Source organism: Triticum aestivum, chromosome 5B (assembly GCF_018294505.1).
Source record: "Triticum aestivum cultivar Chinese Spring chromosome 5B, IWGSC CS RefSeq v2.1, whole genome shotgun sequence".
NCBI classification, from domain to species: domain Eukaryota; kingdom Viridiplantae; phylum Streptophyta; class Magnoliopsida; order Poales; family Poaceae; genus Triticum; species Triticum aestivum.
In genome coordinates this window covers 321,524,971-321,543,837 of record NC_057807.1, presented here as the reverse complement: position 1 = coordinate 321,543,837, position 18,867 = coordinate 321,524,971, and positions in this window count along the sequence as shown.

Sequence of the window (18,867 nt, the reverse complement as noted above, 5' to 3'; positions counted from 1 at the left end):
CTTATATACATAATCATGCCTAGATAATCTCATAATTATTCGCTTTTCTATCAATTTCTCGACAGTAATTTGTTCACCCACCGTAATACTTATGCTATCTTGAGAGAAGCCTCTAGTGAAGCCTATGGCCCCCAGGTCTATCTCCTATCATATTTGCTTCCAATCTACTTTTATTTGCATCTTTACTTTTTGCATCTATATTATAAAATACCAAAAATATATTTATCTTATCATACTATCTCTATCAGATCTCACTTTCGCAAGTGGCCGTGAAGGGATTGACAACCCCTTTATCGCGTTGGTTGCGAGTTCTTTGTTTGTTTGTGTACGTGCGTGGGACTTTTGAGGAGCCTCCTACTGGATTGATACCTTGGTTCTCAAAACTGAGGGAAATACTTACGCTACACTTGCTGCATCACCCTCTCCTCTTCGAGGAAAACCAACGCAAGCTCAAGACGTAGCACACATCAAAAATTTCTTTTTTATCATTTACCTACTCGAGGACGAGCAGGAATTAAGCTTGGGGATGCTTGATACGTCTCCAACGTATCTATAATTTTTGATTGTTCCATGCTATTATATTACCCATTTTGGATGTTTATGGGCTTTATTTTACACATTTATATCATTTTTGGGACTAACCTACTAACCGGAGGCCCAGCCCGTATTGCTGTTTTTTTTTTGCCTATTTCGGTATTTCGAAGAAAAGGAATATCAAATGGAGTCCAAACGGCATGAAACCTTTGGGAGCGTGATTTTTGGAACGAATGTGATCCAGAGGACTTGGAGTGCAAGTCAAGAAGTAGCCGAGGCCTCCATGAGATAGGAGGGCGCCCCACCCCTATAGGGCATGCCCCCTGTCTCGTGGGCCCCTCGGGCGGCCACCGACATACTTCTTCCTCCTATATAAGCCTATGTACCCTGAAAACATCCAGGGAGCCACCGAAACACAATTTCCACCGCCGTAACCTTCTGTATCCGCGAGATCCCATCTTGGAGCCTTCGTCGGCGCTCCGCAGGAGGGGGAATCAACCACGGAGGGCTTCTACATCAACATCCTTTCCCCTTTGATGAGTTGTGAGTAGTTTACCATAGACCTTCGGGTCCATAGTTATTAGCTAGATGGCTTCTTCTCTCTTTTTGGATCTCAATACAATGTTCTCCCCCTCTCTTGTGGAGATCTATTCGATGTAAACTCTTTTTGCGGTGTGTTTGTCGAGATCCGATGAATTGTGGGTTTATGATCAAGTTTATCTATGAGAAATATTTGAATCTCCTCTGCATTCTTTTATGTATGATTGAGTTATCTTTGCAAGTCTCTTCGAATTATCAGTTTCGTTTGGCCTACTAGATTGATCTTTCTTGCCATGGGAGAAGTGCTTAGCTTTGGGTTCAATCTTGCGGTGTCCTTATCCAGTGACAGCAGGGGTTGCAAGGCACATATTGTATTGTTGCCATCGAGGATAAAAAGATGGGGTTTATATCATATTGCATGAGTTTATCCCTCTACATCATGTCATCTTGCTTAAGGCGTTACTCAGTTCTTATGAACTTAATACTCAGATGTAGGCAGGAGTCGGTCGATGTGTGGAGTAATAGTAGTAGATGCAGGCAGGAGTCGGTCTACTTGTTGCGGACGTGATGCCTATATACATGATCATGCCTAGATAATCTCATAATTATTCGCTTTTCTATCAATTGCTCGACAGTAATTTGTTCACCCACCGTAATACTTATGCTATCTTGAGAGAAGCCACTAGTGAAACCTATGGCCCCCGGGTCTATCTCTTATCATATTTGCTTCCAATCTACTTTTATTTGCATTTTTACTTTTTGCATCTATATTATAAAATACCAAAAATATATTTATCTTATTATACTATCTCTATTAGATTTCACTTTCGCAAGTGGCCGTGAAGGGATTGACAGTCCCTTTATTGTGTTGGTTGCGAGTTCTTTGTTTGTTTGTGTAGGTGCGTGGGACTTTTGAGGAGCCTCCTACTGGATTGATACCTTGGTTCTCAAAAACTGAGGGAAATACTTACGCTACTATTGCTGCATCACCCTTTCCTCTTCAAGGAAAGCTAACGCAAGCTCAAGATGTAGCAGGGATCACAATGGCAAGGGGCACAAGGATCTCGAGAAACCATCGAAGAGTGTCTTCAGAGTCTTCTGGTGCACCAATCAATCATCTAGAGTGAGGGGCTCTCCGGGAGAACGTATTTACGAGAGCCTAGGGTTAGAGTTAGCAAAATCATTTAAACCGAATAGAAGAGAGATCAGAGTCCTAGAGTAAAGGTCGAGAAGTAAAAGATCCTAATACCACCCAATAGGCGATGTGGGCCCGTAAGCCACACATCCATGTTAGTAATTTAGTTTTTCAAAGATTAGACACAACTTCAGCCAAGGAGTTGGAAAGGGGGATCCTACAGGCAGTCGGCTCTGATACCAACTTGTGACGCCCCCAATTCGACCGTACACTAATCATACACGCAAATGTGTACGATCAAGATCAGGGACTCAGGAGAAGATACCGCAACACAACTCTAGACACAAATTAAAATAATACAAGCTTTATATTACAAGCCAGGGGCCTCGAGGGCTCAAATACAAGCTCGATACACAAGAGTCAGCGGAAACAGCAATATCTGAGTACAGATGCAAGTTAAACAAGGATGCCTTAAGAAGGCTAGCACAAAAGCAACACGATCGAAGAGGAAAGGCCTCGGCGATCTTCACATAGTAGCATCCATCAGCAGTGGCATCTGGCTCCAGGGATCCACCATCTGGTTGCATCAACCGGAAAGAAGAAAGAAGGGGGAAAAGGGGGTAGCAAAGCAACCGTGAGTACTCATCCAAAGTACTTGCAAGCATCAGATCTATACTAAGTACGCATTGGTATCAAATGGAAGGGTTGTATCTGTGGACTGAACTGCAGAATGCCAGAATAGAGGGGAAGACCTAGCCTAACAAAGACTAGCATCTTCAAGCAGCTCCAAGCATCTTGCAGCTTGTAGAAGAGTAAAGAATAGCAGTTTATAATTAACAAACATGTTGTACCATCAACGCCCACAGATCCTTCCTCGACTCCCTGCGAGAAAGCAATTTCGGAGCCACATATCCATCACATATCTCAAGTATCCATTTCTAGTTATATAAGATCCGGATACAAGTCTGAATGTCCATTGCCGTGGACACGATATTCAAATATATATCTTCCCTACAGGGGTGCACCACGTTACCCAACACACTCGATCACTCTGGCCGGACACACCTTTCTGGGGTCAATGCCCGGCCTGGGAAGATCAACACGTCGCAGCCCTACCTACGCTCAGCAGAGAGGTCCCCGCCGGTCTACATCCTAAGCATTGCGGGGTCTTGGGCCCATCGCTCGCAGAACTCCGGGTTGTTGTGTGCAGGGTGGATACCAGCACCGCCTCGGATGGCCAGCACAATCCGACCGTGCCACGATGCTGAACTGGACGTCTGACAAAGCTTCGGCTGATACTGCGACGTCGAGGCCCATATCTATTCTCGTGTGGTGGTTAGTGCGTAAAGGCCAGAGGCCAACTTAGAACAAATACCCAAACCTGTTAGTGCATTGGGGGTTCGCGGAAACGAGCAGAGACTCACGATAAGGTGACCCCGTCGCCCCGTCTCATGGACTTACGGCAAGGGCCCAGACTGCCCGGCCGTGCCACGTGGAAAACTCGCGGTGCTCTACGGGCCCGCCCGACTTTCATATCAACTCGCGGGTACCCCTCAGGGCTGACCCGACTTCAACAATGGTCTCAAGTAAAGTCAAGGTAACTGTGTGTCCATACATCAAAGGGAAAACCTGAGGAATCACCCCCGGTGGATTCCACTCAATGTAATCATCAAGGTGAACGTAAGAGGGACCACCCTCGAGGTTCACACTTGAGGTGTTGAATGACAGAGCCGTATCGGGAATGGTGAAAGAGGAAATCACCCTCGATGACCACGACCGAATAGCTACACTACAGAATTATCATCAGGAGTGCGTTATGAGGGATCACCCTCGGCACTCGATAGTAGCTCTGCACAGTCGAGCAACTAAAGGGGCATGATGTGATGTGAGGTGTGGTGCTCTGGTCCTCGATCACGTTGATCTAGTCGTCAATGATGAAGCAGGGGCAACAAGGGCAAGTGGGGGTCACTGATGGATCACTAGCCAACCTATACTAAGCAGTTTAGGATAAGCAGGTAGGTAACAATAAGCAGGTACAATAGCAGGCTATGTATCAAAATAGGAGCAAACAATAACAGTAGCAAAATCTAATGCAAGCATGAGAGTATAGAATGGGTGATATCGGGATGATCAAAGGGGGGGGCTTGCCTGGTTGCTCAGGTGAGAAAGAGGGGTCGTCGTCGACATAGTCGATCACGGCGGCATCGGCAGCCGTCACGGGGTCTATCGGAGAGAAGAGGGGGAAGAAACAGTAAATACACGCAAACATATGCACAACACGACTATAAGTGAGGCTAGAGGTGTTCTAACGCAGTGCTAGGCGTTACTGGCGAAGGGGGAAACATCCGGGAAAGTTTTCCCGGTCCTGAACGTCTGTCAGACAGATGAACCGGAGGGGAAAGTTTGCAGGTTCACTATGCTAGAGACGTGTGGCAGACGAACGGACAGCATACCCGAATTTGTCTCGAAATTCTGAGCAACTTTCATGTAGAAAACTTTTTCATCTGAGCTACGGATTATTTTCTATGATTTTCTAAAGTTTGAATAATATTATGAAATTATTATTAATTAGAAAATGGGGTTATTGCATCAGCATGATGTTATCATGACGTCAGCGGTCAACAGTGACCGTTGACTGGTCAAACATGGCAGTGGGGCCCGTTTGTCATTGACGTAACTAATTAGCAGATTTAAATTAACTAAACTAGTTCATTAGGCTAACTAAGCAAGGTTAATTAAGTTAATTAATTAATTATCTAATTAATTAATTATTTTTATATTTATTTATTTTTAAATCCTTTTTTTAATAGTGGGCCAGGCCCAGTTGTCAGTGGCCCACTGGGGCCAACCGGGCGACAAGCGAAATGGGTGCGGGTACCCGCCCGCATGGCCACGGCCGTGCGGGCGTTGGGGCGCGCCGGCGGCCACGGCGGGTGAGGGAGTCCCGGATTAGGGGGTGTCCGGATGGCCGGACTATGACCTTTGGCCGGACTCCTGGACTATGAAGATACAAGATTGAAGACTTCGTCCCGTGTCCGGATAGGACTTTCCTTGGCGTGGAAGGCAAGCTTGGCGATTTGATATGAAGATCTGCTCCCATTGTAACCGACTCTATGTAACCCTAACCCTCTCCGGTGTCTATATAAACCGGAGAGTTTTAGTCCGTAGGACGAACAACAATCATACCATAGGCTAGCTTCTAGGGTTTAGCCTTTCTGATCTCGTGGTAGATCAACTCTTGTACTACCCATATCATCAATATTAATCAAGCAGGAGTAGGGTTTTACCTCCATCGGGAGGGCCCGAACCTGGGTAAAAACATCGTGTCCCTTGTCTCCTGTTACCATCCGCCTAGACGCACAGTTCGGGACCCCCTACCCGAGATCCGCCGGTTTTGACACCAACATTGGTGCTTTCATTGAGAGTTCCTCTGTGTCGTCACCTTTAGGCCCGTTGGCTTCTTCGATCATCAACCATGACGCGGTCCAGGGTGAGACTTTTCTCCCCGGACAGATCTTCGTATTTGGCGGCTTCGCACTGTGGGCCAATTCGCTTGGCCATCCGGAGCAGATCGAAAGCTACGCCCCTGGCCATCAGGTCAGGTTTGGGAGTTTAAACTACACGGCCGACATCCGTGGGGACTTGATCTTCGACGGATTCGAGCCACGGCCGAGCGTGCCGCACTGTCACGATGGGCATGATTTAGCTCTGCCGCCAGACAACGCCCAGAGCGTCGCTCAGGTGCCCGCTCCGACCATTAGCTCGGAGCCGACTGCGCCAGTTGGGGCCGGACGGCTGGATGCCGCCCCAGGAGCCGCAATCTCTACGGCGATAGAGCCGAACACCAGCCTAGTCCTTTGCGAGGCCTATGACTCCAGGGTGCCGGACTTTGTTCCGAACTCCGAACCTTCCGCACCTCTTCCGATCGAACCCGATTGGGCTCCGATCATGGAGTTCACCGCCACGGACGTCTTTCAGCACTCGCCCTTTGGCGATATCCTGAATTCACTAAAGTCTCTCTCTTTGTCAGGAGAGCCCTGGCCGGACTATGGTCAGCATGGTTGGGATGCGGACGACAAAGAAATTCGAAACCCACCCACCACCCACTTTGTAGCCACTATCGACGATTTAACAGACATGCTCGACTTCGACTCCGAAGACATCGACGGTATGGAGGCCGATGAAGGAGACGACCAAGAACCAGCGCCTATAGAGCGCCACACAATCGCCTTATCACACGATGTATGCATGGTGGACACACCTAAAAGAAGCAACAGCGAGGATCAATAGGGCACAACCAGGGATCGTTCCTCGAAAAACAGTCAAAGCGGCGGCGTAAGCGCCGCGCTAAGCCCCACCTCGACAGAGACCCAGCCATGGAGCAGGGCGAATCAACGGAAGACGAACATGCCATCGAGCAACCGTCCAAACAAGGCGGACAAACCGAACAATCCATCCCCAGCAAAGATAATAGTCTGGACGACCTCATGCCGGACAAGTCATTGGAGCACCAGAACCTCCACCAAAGGCTCGTTGCCACTGCACGTAGCCTGAAAAAGCAGAAGTGGAAGCTCAAAACAGCGGAAGATGCAATCAGGATAAGATGGAGCAAAGTACTCAATACCGCACACAAGTATGGCAACAGTCGTCACACAAAGAGCTTTCCGAAGCAGAAATTACTACCGGAATTTGATGAAGAGGCCCTAGAGCCCCCACAATCAAAAAACAAGGAAGTCACCAGGTCGGATAGATGACCCCACGATCGACCTCAACCAACAAAGGGCGCCGCATTCAATGCGGCACGCGAGCCGCCCAAAGATTCGCATCAGAAAAACGGCCCGACCAGATCCATCTACAGGCCAAGAAAGCAAGCTCCATTGAGCAATGCAACGCAAAAAATATCCAAACATCGCTTCACCTACATATAGGGGTGCCGCGCATCCCCTATGTTTTACCGCTGAGGTACTGGATCATGAATTTCCAGCAGGATTCAAGCCCATAAACATAGAAGCATACGATGGAACAACAGACCCTGGAGTCTGGATCGAGGATTATATCCTCTATATACACATGGCCAGAGGAGATGACCTTCACGCCATAAAATACTTACCCCTTAAGCTCAAAGGGCCAGCCCGGCATTGGCTTAAAAGCCTCCCCGAAAACACCATGGGAAGTTGGGAAGAGCTCGAGGATGCTTTCCGGGCAAATTTCCAAGGGACCTATGTCCGACCCCCGGATGCAGACGATTTGAGTCATATAACTCAACAACCCGGGGAGTCAGCCCAGAAACTCTGGAACAGATTTCTTACTAAAAAGAATTAGATAGTCGACTGTCCGGACGCCGAAGCCCTAGCAGCTTTCAAACATAGCGTCCGAGACGAGTGGCTCGCCAGACACCTCGGCCAAGAAAAGTCAAGAACAATGGCCGCATTAACAAGCCTCATGACCCGCTTTTGTGCAGGAGAGGATAGCTGGTTGGCAAGAAGCAGCACCAGCGACCCGAATATGTCCGAACTCAGAGATGGAAACGAGAAACCACGCCGTAACAAAGAACTGCGCCGGATCAAGGACAACAGCCCGATGAGCACGCCAGTCAATGCCGGATTCAAAAGCTCTCGGCAAAATCAGAAAAAGCTGCCCCCAAAAGATGACAGGGACAAGCTATCCAACCTCAACAAAATCTTGGACAAAATATGTCAAATCCATAGTACTCCCGGGAGACCTGCAAACCACACCCACAGAGATTGTTGGGTCTTCAAGCAGTCCGGCAAACTCAATGCCGAACACAAGGGGCTCGACACACCAAGCGAGGATGACGACGCGCCCCACAAGCAGAACAACGGAGAACAAAAGAAGTTCCCACAAGAAGTCAAAACAATAAATTCACTTCAGGTGACAAAAGGGAAAAACAGAACGGCGCCCATGAAGATACGTGCCACTCAGCCCGCCCCAGAGGAGCACTGTCACTGGTTGTTACAACCAATCACCTTCGATCATCAGGATTACTCCAGAGGTATCCGGAACGCAGGCTGGACTGCCTTGGTCTTGGATCTGATTATTGACGGACTCCAATTTACACAAGTCCTAATGGACGGCGGCAGTGACCTAAACCTATTATATCATGACACAATCAGTAAACTGGGGGTAAACCCAGCAACAATTCGCCATGACAACACTTCCTTTCAAGGAATCACGTCGGGCCCAGATACCCAGAGTATGGGTTCCCTGTCGTTAGAAGTCATGTTCGGCTCACCCGACAACTTCCGAAGCGAAAAGCTAACCTTCCACATCGCCCCATTCATAAGTCGCTATCAAGCGCTACTGGGACGTGAAGCTTTCACCCGCTTTAACGCAATACCACATTATGCATCCCTCACACTCAAAATGCCCGGTCCGCGAGGCATCATCTCATTAAAGGGAAATGTCAATTGATCCCTGAAGTACGGATAATGGTGCGGCCGCCTTGACAGCCGCACACTAATCCAGCTTCACTACCCCGGAAACGGTTCGACAAGTCCGGCGTAAACATACAAAGGCCTAGCAGCCGCATAACCCTGTACAAGGGGCTCCACGTGTTTACACCAGGAGACAATATGGCCCAATCTTACTCATGCCTCTGTGTTATATTTTGTTTATTCTAATATAGATTTCTCGCACGATTATTTTTCACTAAGTCCCTCTCTTTCGCAGACAAATACCATGCTACGCCCGTCCAGGATACGGCACAACGGAGACACAGGCGCAGACGTGCAGTAGGGACCCGTTATAAGGATTCTCTTCAGATTAAGACCCTGCGTAAACCTTTCTTACCGTCTCTTGTTGATACCATCCCCCGGTTTTCACTATAGCCGAGGAGGAGGCTGGCATCTTGGCATGTGGCCACGCTAGAATTTTGCACGTACATGGACACCAGGGGCTTTTTTACCAAAGGGCTATTGTTCGGCCCGTCCTCAGAAAGATCGAATACCTTAGGGAGTGTTCGGCGTCGCGAGTTTGGCCTTATATGCATCAACTCCGAATCATGTCTTTGGTCAAATGTTGGGTTTGCCCGGCTCCTGTGTTTTGCTGCCTTACGTTCCGCTCTATCGGCTAAGGCGGCACCAGGAGAACTACTGTGATTGTGCCCCGGTTCGGCCAGGCGAGCACCTCAGTAGAGAAAGCCGAAAACTGACTGTCATGATATAGCGAGAGACTGGTCAACCACTCGATGACTTTTGGAATCTTTAGGATTCCTCCGCATTAACGAAGGGCCGCTTCCCGGTCAGGCACACACGCGCCTCGAATTCAGGCGAGCGCGGTGCCCCTAGGGGCTATTCAGTAGCCCCACTATCAAACTCCTATGGCTAAGTGAAAGTGATAAAGCATTATAGTCCGGTTGCCTAGTTCGCTGCACTACCACCTCCTTTATAGGACCAAGACGTTGGATTAAGTGTGAAAAGGCGCCTTTTTGCGAACACCCCCGCATTCTATGTGTGGGGGCTGAAGCAAACGACTGCCATCTTTCAGGTTATATACACATATACATTAACGGCCCCACAGGAGGCATTATAATTCTTGCAAGCACAAGTATAAAAAGCTTTTATATTCTATCAAAATATTCGTTTTATAATAGTACATGCTATTTGAACACAACATCCTTCGAGCACTGTGACTCTATTAAACGAGCGCCATGAAGAACTTCCTCAAAGTAGTGCTTGGCAGGTACTCGGCTTTCGTCCGAATCCCGGGATGCAACAACACTGGCCTTCATATCCGCCCAGTATGTTTTGACATGGGCAAGAGCCATCTGTGCACCCTCTATGCACGCCGACCTCTTCATTGCATCAGCATGCGGCACGGAACCAAGGAACTGTTGCACCAAGCCAAAATAACTCTTCGGCTCCGGCTTCTCCAGCCACAGACGACTCGCAACATACCTCATGGCGAGTCTGGATAACCTGTTCAGCTCCGCCCAGGCGGCCAAATGGTCGGATACCGAAAGTGGGTGTTCTGGATTGTGGAACTGCGACCAAAACAGCTCTTCCAATCCATGGTCACCTCGGCCGCGGAAGTGTTCGGTCGCGTCTGCCGTACTAGCTGCCAAATCCAGATACGTGTTTTCCGCACTCCACTGCCGGTCTAACGGAGCATACTTGGGGTCCCCGAACTTCATCCGCAACATATAGCGCTTTCCAGCCGTGATATCTCTGGCCTGATGTAGCTCCTCCTTTATAGCTCTCATTGCAGAGCGAGTATCCTTGGCCTCGTCAGTGATCTTTTTAAGATCCTTCTAAGCTGCCTTATCTCCTTGTTCAAGAAATTTATAGCGGTCGGCAGCATCCTTCAATTTTATAGCCATCTCAGTCATTACTTTCTTGCTCTGGCAGTGAGCAGCCTGTTCGGCCCTTAGCTCTTCAGCCGCCTTAACGGCAGCCGCATCACTTTCCCTTGCTTGCTCCTTGGCTTGGGCAAGTTCCGCCCGAAGGTTCTCCACGGCACCAGCACTATCTACATTAAGCACATATCTTATAAGGCACGAGCACCAAACTCCTCTTATCAGATGTCTTTGGAACATACCTTGTGCCTCATCTAGCCGCTTATTTACAAGCGCGATGTCGGCATCCGCCATGTCAAGTTGTCGCTTTAGCTCGGCAGATTCATCAGTCCGGCTAGCCACCGAATGCCTCGCCACCTTCATAAAATAGGTGACATATTATACCTGGGGTTATGATCCTCTACGCGCCGTCACTTTTGACGACACACAGAGTCCTAGGGGCTACTATTTATACAGGGCGCATTTTATATGCGACTCTACCAAAAGGTACACCTTTTTACGTACCTCAAAGCCTGTTAGTAAACTCCTGGCAGCCTCGTACAGTCCGCTTTCCACGGATGAAATCCTTCCAATCACCGTGTTCATCAACATACGGTGTTCTTCTGAGATGGACGCCCTCCCGAGCAGATCCTTCAGCCCCTCCGACCGCGCACCAGAGGGTGCCGGACTAGCCTGACGACCTTTTTCAGGGTCCGGACTTGGAAAAACCCTCCGAGACGACACCTCGGGGTCGCCTGCCTCGTGAGACGGTGCAACAAGGGGAGGCGTTTCGCTCTCTATCATCTCCGGACGAAGATCCTTGAAGATGAGCTCTGCTAAGAAGGGTTGAGATCCGAACTGCAAGGTAATATTTCGGTTATCTTCCTCAGAAATAAAACAGGAATGTCATTCATTTTGGAACCCCTCTCTTCACTTACGGCTCGGGGGAGAGCGGATCCCCTTGAGGGCGCAATGCGGCCGGGGCATTCTCCGGCGCCGAACCCTCTGGCGAAGATTTCTTCCCCTGTTTTGAGGCCATCACCTCCGGGTCTTCAGAGGCAGTCCTTTTCTTTCCCTGGTCGGGGGAATTTTCGATTCCTCCCTTCCTAACAGCCTCCTTCGCGGAGGCGGTAGCTCCTTGGTTCCCCCTTCGCCTTATGTCAAAAGCATGACCTCCAGCATCCTGGTTAACACGGGATTCGGCGCGGTCTCAGGCAGGGGGGCTGGACACCTGATAAGCTTCGTCTTCGCTATCCACTCCTGTTCAAAGGACAGCTCTGTTAAGGGTAATTTTATGATGAAAATACGGATGGCGTGTCCAAATATGGAGCTACTTACTCGAGCGTCCGGGCGATTGCAGCTCAGACCTGCGTCCTCGGAAAAATCCGGACACCTTGCTTGTGATCCGAAGAACAATTTGTATATCTCCAGGGGCGTCGTGCCCATAAAGTGTTGGAGGACTCGCGGTCCCTCCGGGTTAAATTCCCACAGGCGGAGAGGGCGACGTTTGCAGGGCAGCATGCGGCGAATCAGCGTAACTTGCACCACTACGGTCAAGTTAATATCTCTTTCTAGAAGATCTCAAATGCGGTCCTGCATCAAGGGCACGTCTTTGGATGGCCCCCAGATAAGCCCTTCATTGACCCATGACGCTAGCCGTGGTGGGGGACCCGAGCGAAAAGCAGGTGGCGCCACCCATGTGGTGCCCCTGGGGGCTGTGATGTAAAACCAGTCCCATTGCCATAAGCCGAACTCCTCTTGGAAAGAGCCCTCGGGCCATCGAGCGTCAGCCATCTTGCTTACGATGGCTCCTGCGCACTCAGCATGCTGCCCCTCGATTGTCTTCGGTTCCATCTTGAAGGTTCTCAACCACAATCCGAAGTGAGGAGTAATATGGAGGAAGGCCTCACACATGACAATGAACAATGAGATCTGGAGGATGGACTCCGAAGCTAGGTCGTGAAATTCTAGCCCGTAATAAAACATAAGTCCCCTCACGAAGGGATCAATCGGGAAGCCTAGCCCCCGAAGGAAGTGAGATATGAACACCACGCTCTCACCGGGCTGGGGAGTGGGAATGACTTGCCCTTGTGCAGGCAGCCTATGCGAGATTTCACCGGTCAGATACCTGGCATCTCTCAGCTTTCGCACGTCTTCTTCCATAACAGAGGAAGGCATCCACCGGCCTTTAAGGTCGGAGCCGGACATCGTCGAGGGTCCGATGCGCCTAAAGCTGGAGGTCTGGATGTTGGGGCTCAAGGCAAGGGGCGGATTCGATTGAGTTAAAAGGAGTCGAGCCTTGGTCTCTTTATAAAGAGGTTGAATACCAAGAGCCCTCCCCGTAACCGTTTGGGACTCGCTTTCAATTAGGGAGTCATACCAAAGGCACGGTTGGGTTACCCACGCTCGTATTGATGAGAATCCCGGAATAAGGGGACATGATATCTGCTTTGACAAGATGTGCCAAGGAAACCGCCTCGCTAAACATGCTGAGGTGGAACAGTAAAACGAATAAAGGCCTGGCTGTGGCATGATGTCACGCTGCGGAATACGTCAGCAGATTAGATTTGTGCAGATATTATTCTCTCTACGGTGGCATGTGGAACTTATTTTGCAGAGCCGGACACTATCCTTGTGTTCAACATCTTCTATGGAGAATTTGGAGGAGGAACCCGCCTTGCAATGCCGAAGATTGGGGTGGTCTGAAACGACCGTGGCAACGACAACTTGCGGTGGCCGGAGCTGGAGTTCGGCGAGGTCGAGCGCAAGGGGCAAAGCAGGGTCGTGGGGCTACGTGCGTGCGCGTGTTGAGCTCCTAGGAACACCAGGAGCTCGACGGTGAGCATCGGGCGCGTGTGACCGCGGATGAGGCCACGATGGAGAGCTTGTTGGCGGCTGCGGGTTCGACCATGGCGGCAACGAGGTCTATGTTGGGGAACGTTGCAGAAAATAAAAAAATTCTACGCTTCACCAAGATCAATCTATGGAGTCATCTAGCAACGAGAGAGAGGAGTGCATCTACATACCCTTGTAGATCACGCGCGGAACCATTCAAGAGAACGGGGTTGAGGGAGTCGTACTCGTCGTGATCCAAATCACCGAAGATCCTAGCGCCGAACGGACGGCACCTCCGCGTTCAACACACGTACGGTTGGGGAAGACGTCTCCTCCTTTTTGATCCAGCAAGGGGGAGGGAGAGGTTGATGGAGATCCAGCAGCACAACAGCGTGGTGGTGGAAGCAGCGGCGATCTCGGCAGGGCTTCGCCAAGCTTAACGAGAGGGAGAGGTGGTACGGAGGGAGAGGGAGGCGCCAGGAGTAGGGGTGTGCAGCCCTCCCTCCCCCCCCCCCTCTTTATATAGGGGCCCTGGGGGGCGTCGGCCCCCAAGAGATCCCATCTCAAGGGGGGGCGGCCAAGGGGGGACTTGCCCCCCAAGCCAAGTGGGGCGCCCCCCCACCCCTAGGGTTTCCAACCCTAGGCGTAGGGGAGGACCAAGGGGGGTGCACCAGCCCACCAGGGGCTGGTTACCCTCCCACTTCAGCCCATGGGGCCCTCCGGGATAGGTGGCCCCACCCGATGGACCCCCGGGACCCTTCCAGTGGTCCCGGTACAATACCGGTGACCCCCGAAACTTTCCTGGTGGCCGAAACTGGACTTCCTATATACAATTCTTCACCTCTGGACCATTCCGGAACTCCTCGTGACGTCCGGGATCTCATCCGGGACTCCGAACAACTTTCGGGTTACCGCATACTAATATCTCTACAACCCTAGCGTCACCGAACCTTAAGTGTGTAGACCCTACGCGTTCAGGAGACACGCGGACATGACCAAGACGACTCTCTGGTCAATAACCAACAGCGGGATCTGGATACCCATGTTGGCTCCCACATGCTCCTCGATGATCTCATCGGATGAACCACAATGTCGAGGATTCAAGTAATCCCGTATACAATTCCCTTTGTCAATCGGTACGTTACTTGCCCGAGATTCGATTGTCGGTATCCCAATACCTCGTTCAATCTCGTTACCGGCAAGTCACTTTACTCGTACCGTAATGCATGATCCCGTGACCAAACACTTGGTCACATTGAGCTCATTATGATGATGCATTACCGAGTGGGCCCAGAGATACCTCTCCGTCATACGGAGTGACAAATCCCAGTCTCGATCCGTGTCAACCCAACAGATACTTTCGGGGATACCTGTAGTATACCTTTATAGCTACCCAGTTACGTTGTGACATTTGGTACACCAAAAGCACTCCTATGGCATCCGGGAGTTACACGATCTCATGGTCTAAGGAAATGATACTTGACATTGGAAAAGCTCTAGCAAACGAACTACACGATCTTGTGCTATGCTTAGGATTGGGTCTTGTCCATCACATCATTCTCCTAATGATGTGATCCCGTTATCAATGACATCCAATGTCCATAGTCAGGAAACCATGACTATCTGTTGATCAACGAGCTAGTCAAGTAGAGGCTTACTAGGGACATGTTATGGTCTATGTATTCACACATGTATTATGATTTCCAGATAACACAATTATAGCATGAATAATAGACAATTATCATGAACAAGGAAATATAATAATAATCATTTTATTATTGCCTCTAGGGCATATTTCCAATAGTCTCCCACTTGCACTAGAGTCAATAATCTAGTTACATTGTGATGAATCGAACACCCATAGAGTTCTGGTGTTGATCATGTTTTGCTCGCGGAAGAGGTTTATTCAACGGATCTGTGACATTCAGATCCGTATGCACTTTGCAAATATCTATGTCTCCATCTTGAACATTTTCACGAAAGGAGTTGAAGCAATGCTTGATGTACCTGGTCTTCTTGTGAAACCTGGGCTCCTTGGCAAGGGCAATAGCTCCAGTGTTGTCACAGAAGAGAGTGATTGGCCCCGACGCATTGGGTATGACTCCTAGGTCGGTGATGAACTCCTTCATCCAGATTGCTTCATGCGCTGCCTCCGAGGCTGCCATGTACTCCGCTTCACATGTAGATCCCGCCACGACGCTTTGCTTGCAGCTGCACCAGCTTACTGCCCGACCATTCAAAATATACACGTATCCGGTTTGTGACTTAGAGTCATCCAGATCTGTGTCGAAGCTAGCATCGACATAACCCTTTACGACGAGCTCTTCATCACCTCGATATACGAGAAACATATCCTTAGTCCTTTTCAGGTACTTCAGGATATTCTTGACCGCTGTCTAGTGTTCCATGCCAGGATTACTTTGGTACCTTCCTACCAAACTTATGGCAAGGTTTACATCAGGTCTGGTACACAACATGGCGTACATGATAGACCCTATGGCCGAGGCATAGGGGACGACACTCATCTTTTCTATATCTTCTGCCATGGTCGGACATTGAGCCGAACTCAATTTCACACCTTGCAACATAGGCAAGAACCCCTTCTTGGACTGATCCATATTGAACTTCTTCAATATCTTATCAAGGTATGTGCTTTGTGAAAGACCTATGAGGCGTCTCGATCTATCTCTATAGATCTTGATGCCTAATATGTAAGCAACTTCTTGATGACCCCCAAGTATAGGGGATCTATCGTAGTCCTTTCGATAAGTAAGAGTGTTGAGCCCAACGAGGAGCAGAAGGAAATGATAAGCAGTTTTCAGCAAGGTATTCTCTGCAAGTACTGAAATAAATGGTAACAGATAGTTTTGTGATAAGATAAATTGTAACGAGCAACAAGTAACAAAAGTAAATAAAGTGCAGCAAGGTGGCCCAATCCTTTTTGTAGTAAAGGACAAGCCTGGACAAACTCTTATAATAGGAAAAGCGCTCCCGAGGACACATGGGAATATCGTCAAGCTAGTTTTCATCACGCTCATATGATTCGCGTTCGGTCCTTTGATAATTTGATATGTGGGTGGACCGGTGCTTGGGTACTGCCCTTACTTGGACAAGCATCCCACTTATGATTAACCTCTATTGCAAGCATCGGCAACTACAACAAAAGTATTAAGGTAAACCTAACCATAGCATGAAACATATGGATCCAAATCACCCCCTTACGAAGCAACGCATAAACTAGGGTTTAAGCTTCTGTCACTCTAGCAACCCATCATCTACTTATTACTTCCCAATGCCTTCCTCTAGGCCCAAATAATGGTGAAGTGTTATGTAGTCGACGTTCACATAACACCACTAGAGGTTAGACAACATACATCTTATCAAAATATCAAACGAATACCAAATTCACATGACTACTAATAGCAAGACTTCTCCCTTGTCCTCGGGAACAAACGTAACTACTCACAAAGCATATTCATGTTCATAATCAGAGGGGTAATAATATGCATAAAGGATCTGAACATATGATCTTCCACCAAGTAAACCAACTAGCATCAACTACAAGGAGTAATCAACACTACTAGCAACCTACTAGCACCAATCTTGGACTTGGAGACAAGAATTGGATACAAGAGATGAACTAGGGTTTGGAGATGAGATGGTGCTGGTGAAGATGTTGATGGAGATTGCCCTCTCCTAATGAGAGGAGCGTTGGTGATGACGATGGTGATGATTTCCCTCTCCCGGAGGGAAGTGTCCCCGGTACAACAGCTCTGCCGGAGCCCTGGATTGGTTCCACCAAGGTTCCGCCTCATGGCGGTGGAGTCTCGTCCCAAAAGGTTCTCTTCTATTTTTTTCTCATCGAAAGAGTTTGTATGGGAGCAGATGGACGTCGGAGAGCCACCAGGGGGCCCACGAGGTAGGGGGCGCACCCAGGGGGGCCCACCCTCGTGAGCAGGGTGTAGGCCCCCTGGCCTTCATCTTTGGCGATGATTTTTCTTTATTTATTTTAAGGTGTTCCGTGGAGTTTTAGGACTTTTGGAGTTGCGCAGAATAGGCCTTCAATATTTGCTCCTCTTCCAGCCCAGAATTCCAGCTGCCGGCATTCTCCCTCTTCATGTAAACCTTGTAAACAAAAGAGAGAATAGCCATAAGTATTGTGACATAACGTGAAATAACAGCCCATAATGCAATAAATATCGATATAAAAGCATGATGCAAAATGGACGTATCAACTCCCCCAAGCTTAGACCTCGCTTGTCCTCAAGCGAAAAGCCGATAACAATAAATATGTCCTCATGTTTAGAGGTAGAGGCGTCGATAAAAATAAAATACGAACATGAAGGCATCAAGATTATTTCATAACAGCAACATAATTAGATTTTGTCATATGATTACTCATATTCAAATGTTGATCTTTTCACAAAGCCAAAATATGAATCAGAAACCTTATTGGGCACCAACAATTATAATATTAGTCATTGAAGCAATTGCAATTTATCATAACATCGAAAAGAGTCTATGTTAGAGCTTAAAAGCAAGCCCACATACTCAATTATCACTTAGTCCTTCATAATTGCTAACACTCACGCAATACTTGTGGTTATGGAGTTTTAATCGAACATAGAGAAAGATAGGGGCTTATAGTTTTGCCCCACAACCTTTTACCTCAAGGGTAATGTCAACAATAATAATTCATGCTCCCCCACATCCGATTAGATATATATATCATGTTCTTTCCAACATGCTGAGCTTGCCAAAGGATAAAATGAAAAAGGAAAGGTGAAGATCACCGTGACTCTTGCATAAGGTAGAGGATAATAATAAAAGATAGGCCCTTCGCAGAGGGAAGCAGAGGTTGTCATGCGCGTTTAGGGTTGATGCACAAAATCTTAATGCAAAAGAACGTCACTTTACATTGCCCCTTGTATGTGAACCTTTATTATGCAGTCCGTCGCTTTTATTGCGTCCACAACAAGTTCGTGCAAAGTTTATTTTCTCCGCACTAATAAATCATGCATATTTAGAGAGCAATTTTTATTGCTTGCACTGATGACAACTTACTTGAAGGATCTTACTCAGTCCATAAGTAGATATGGTGGACTCTCATGGAAAAACTGGTTTAAGGGTATTTGGAAGCACAAGTAGTATTTCTACTTAGTGCTGAGAATTGGCTAGCATGAGGGGGAAAGGCAAACTCAACACGGTAGACGAACCATGACAACATACTTTGCCTTGGATGTAAGAAAACATAACTCATCATGTTGTCTTCCTTGTCCAACCTCAACTCTTTAGCATGTCATATTTTAATGAGTGCTCCCAATCATAAAAGATGTCAATGATAATATATCTATATGTGAAACCTCTCTTTCCTTATTAATTCCTATTAATTGCAATGATGACCAAAGCTATATTTGCCAACTCCCAACAACTTTTAATCATCATACTTTTTCTATGTGAAGTCATTACTTTCACTAAGATCAATACGAACTCTTTGATTCTTTTTATTATTTTTCTTCTAATCACCCAA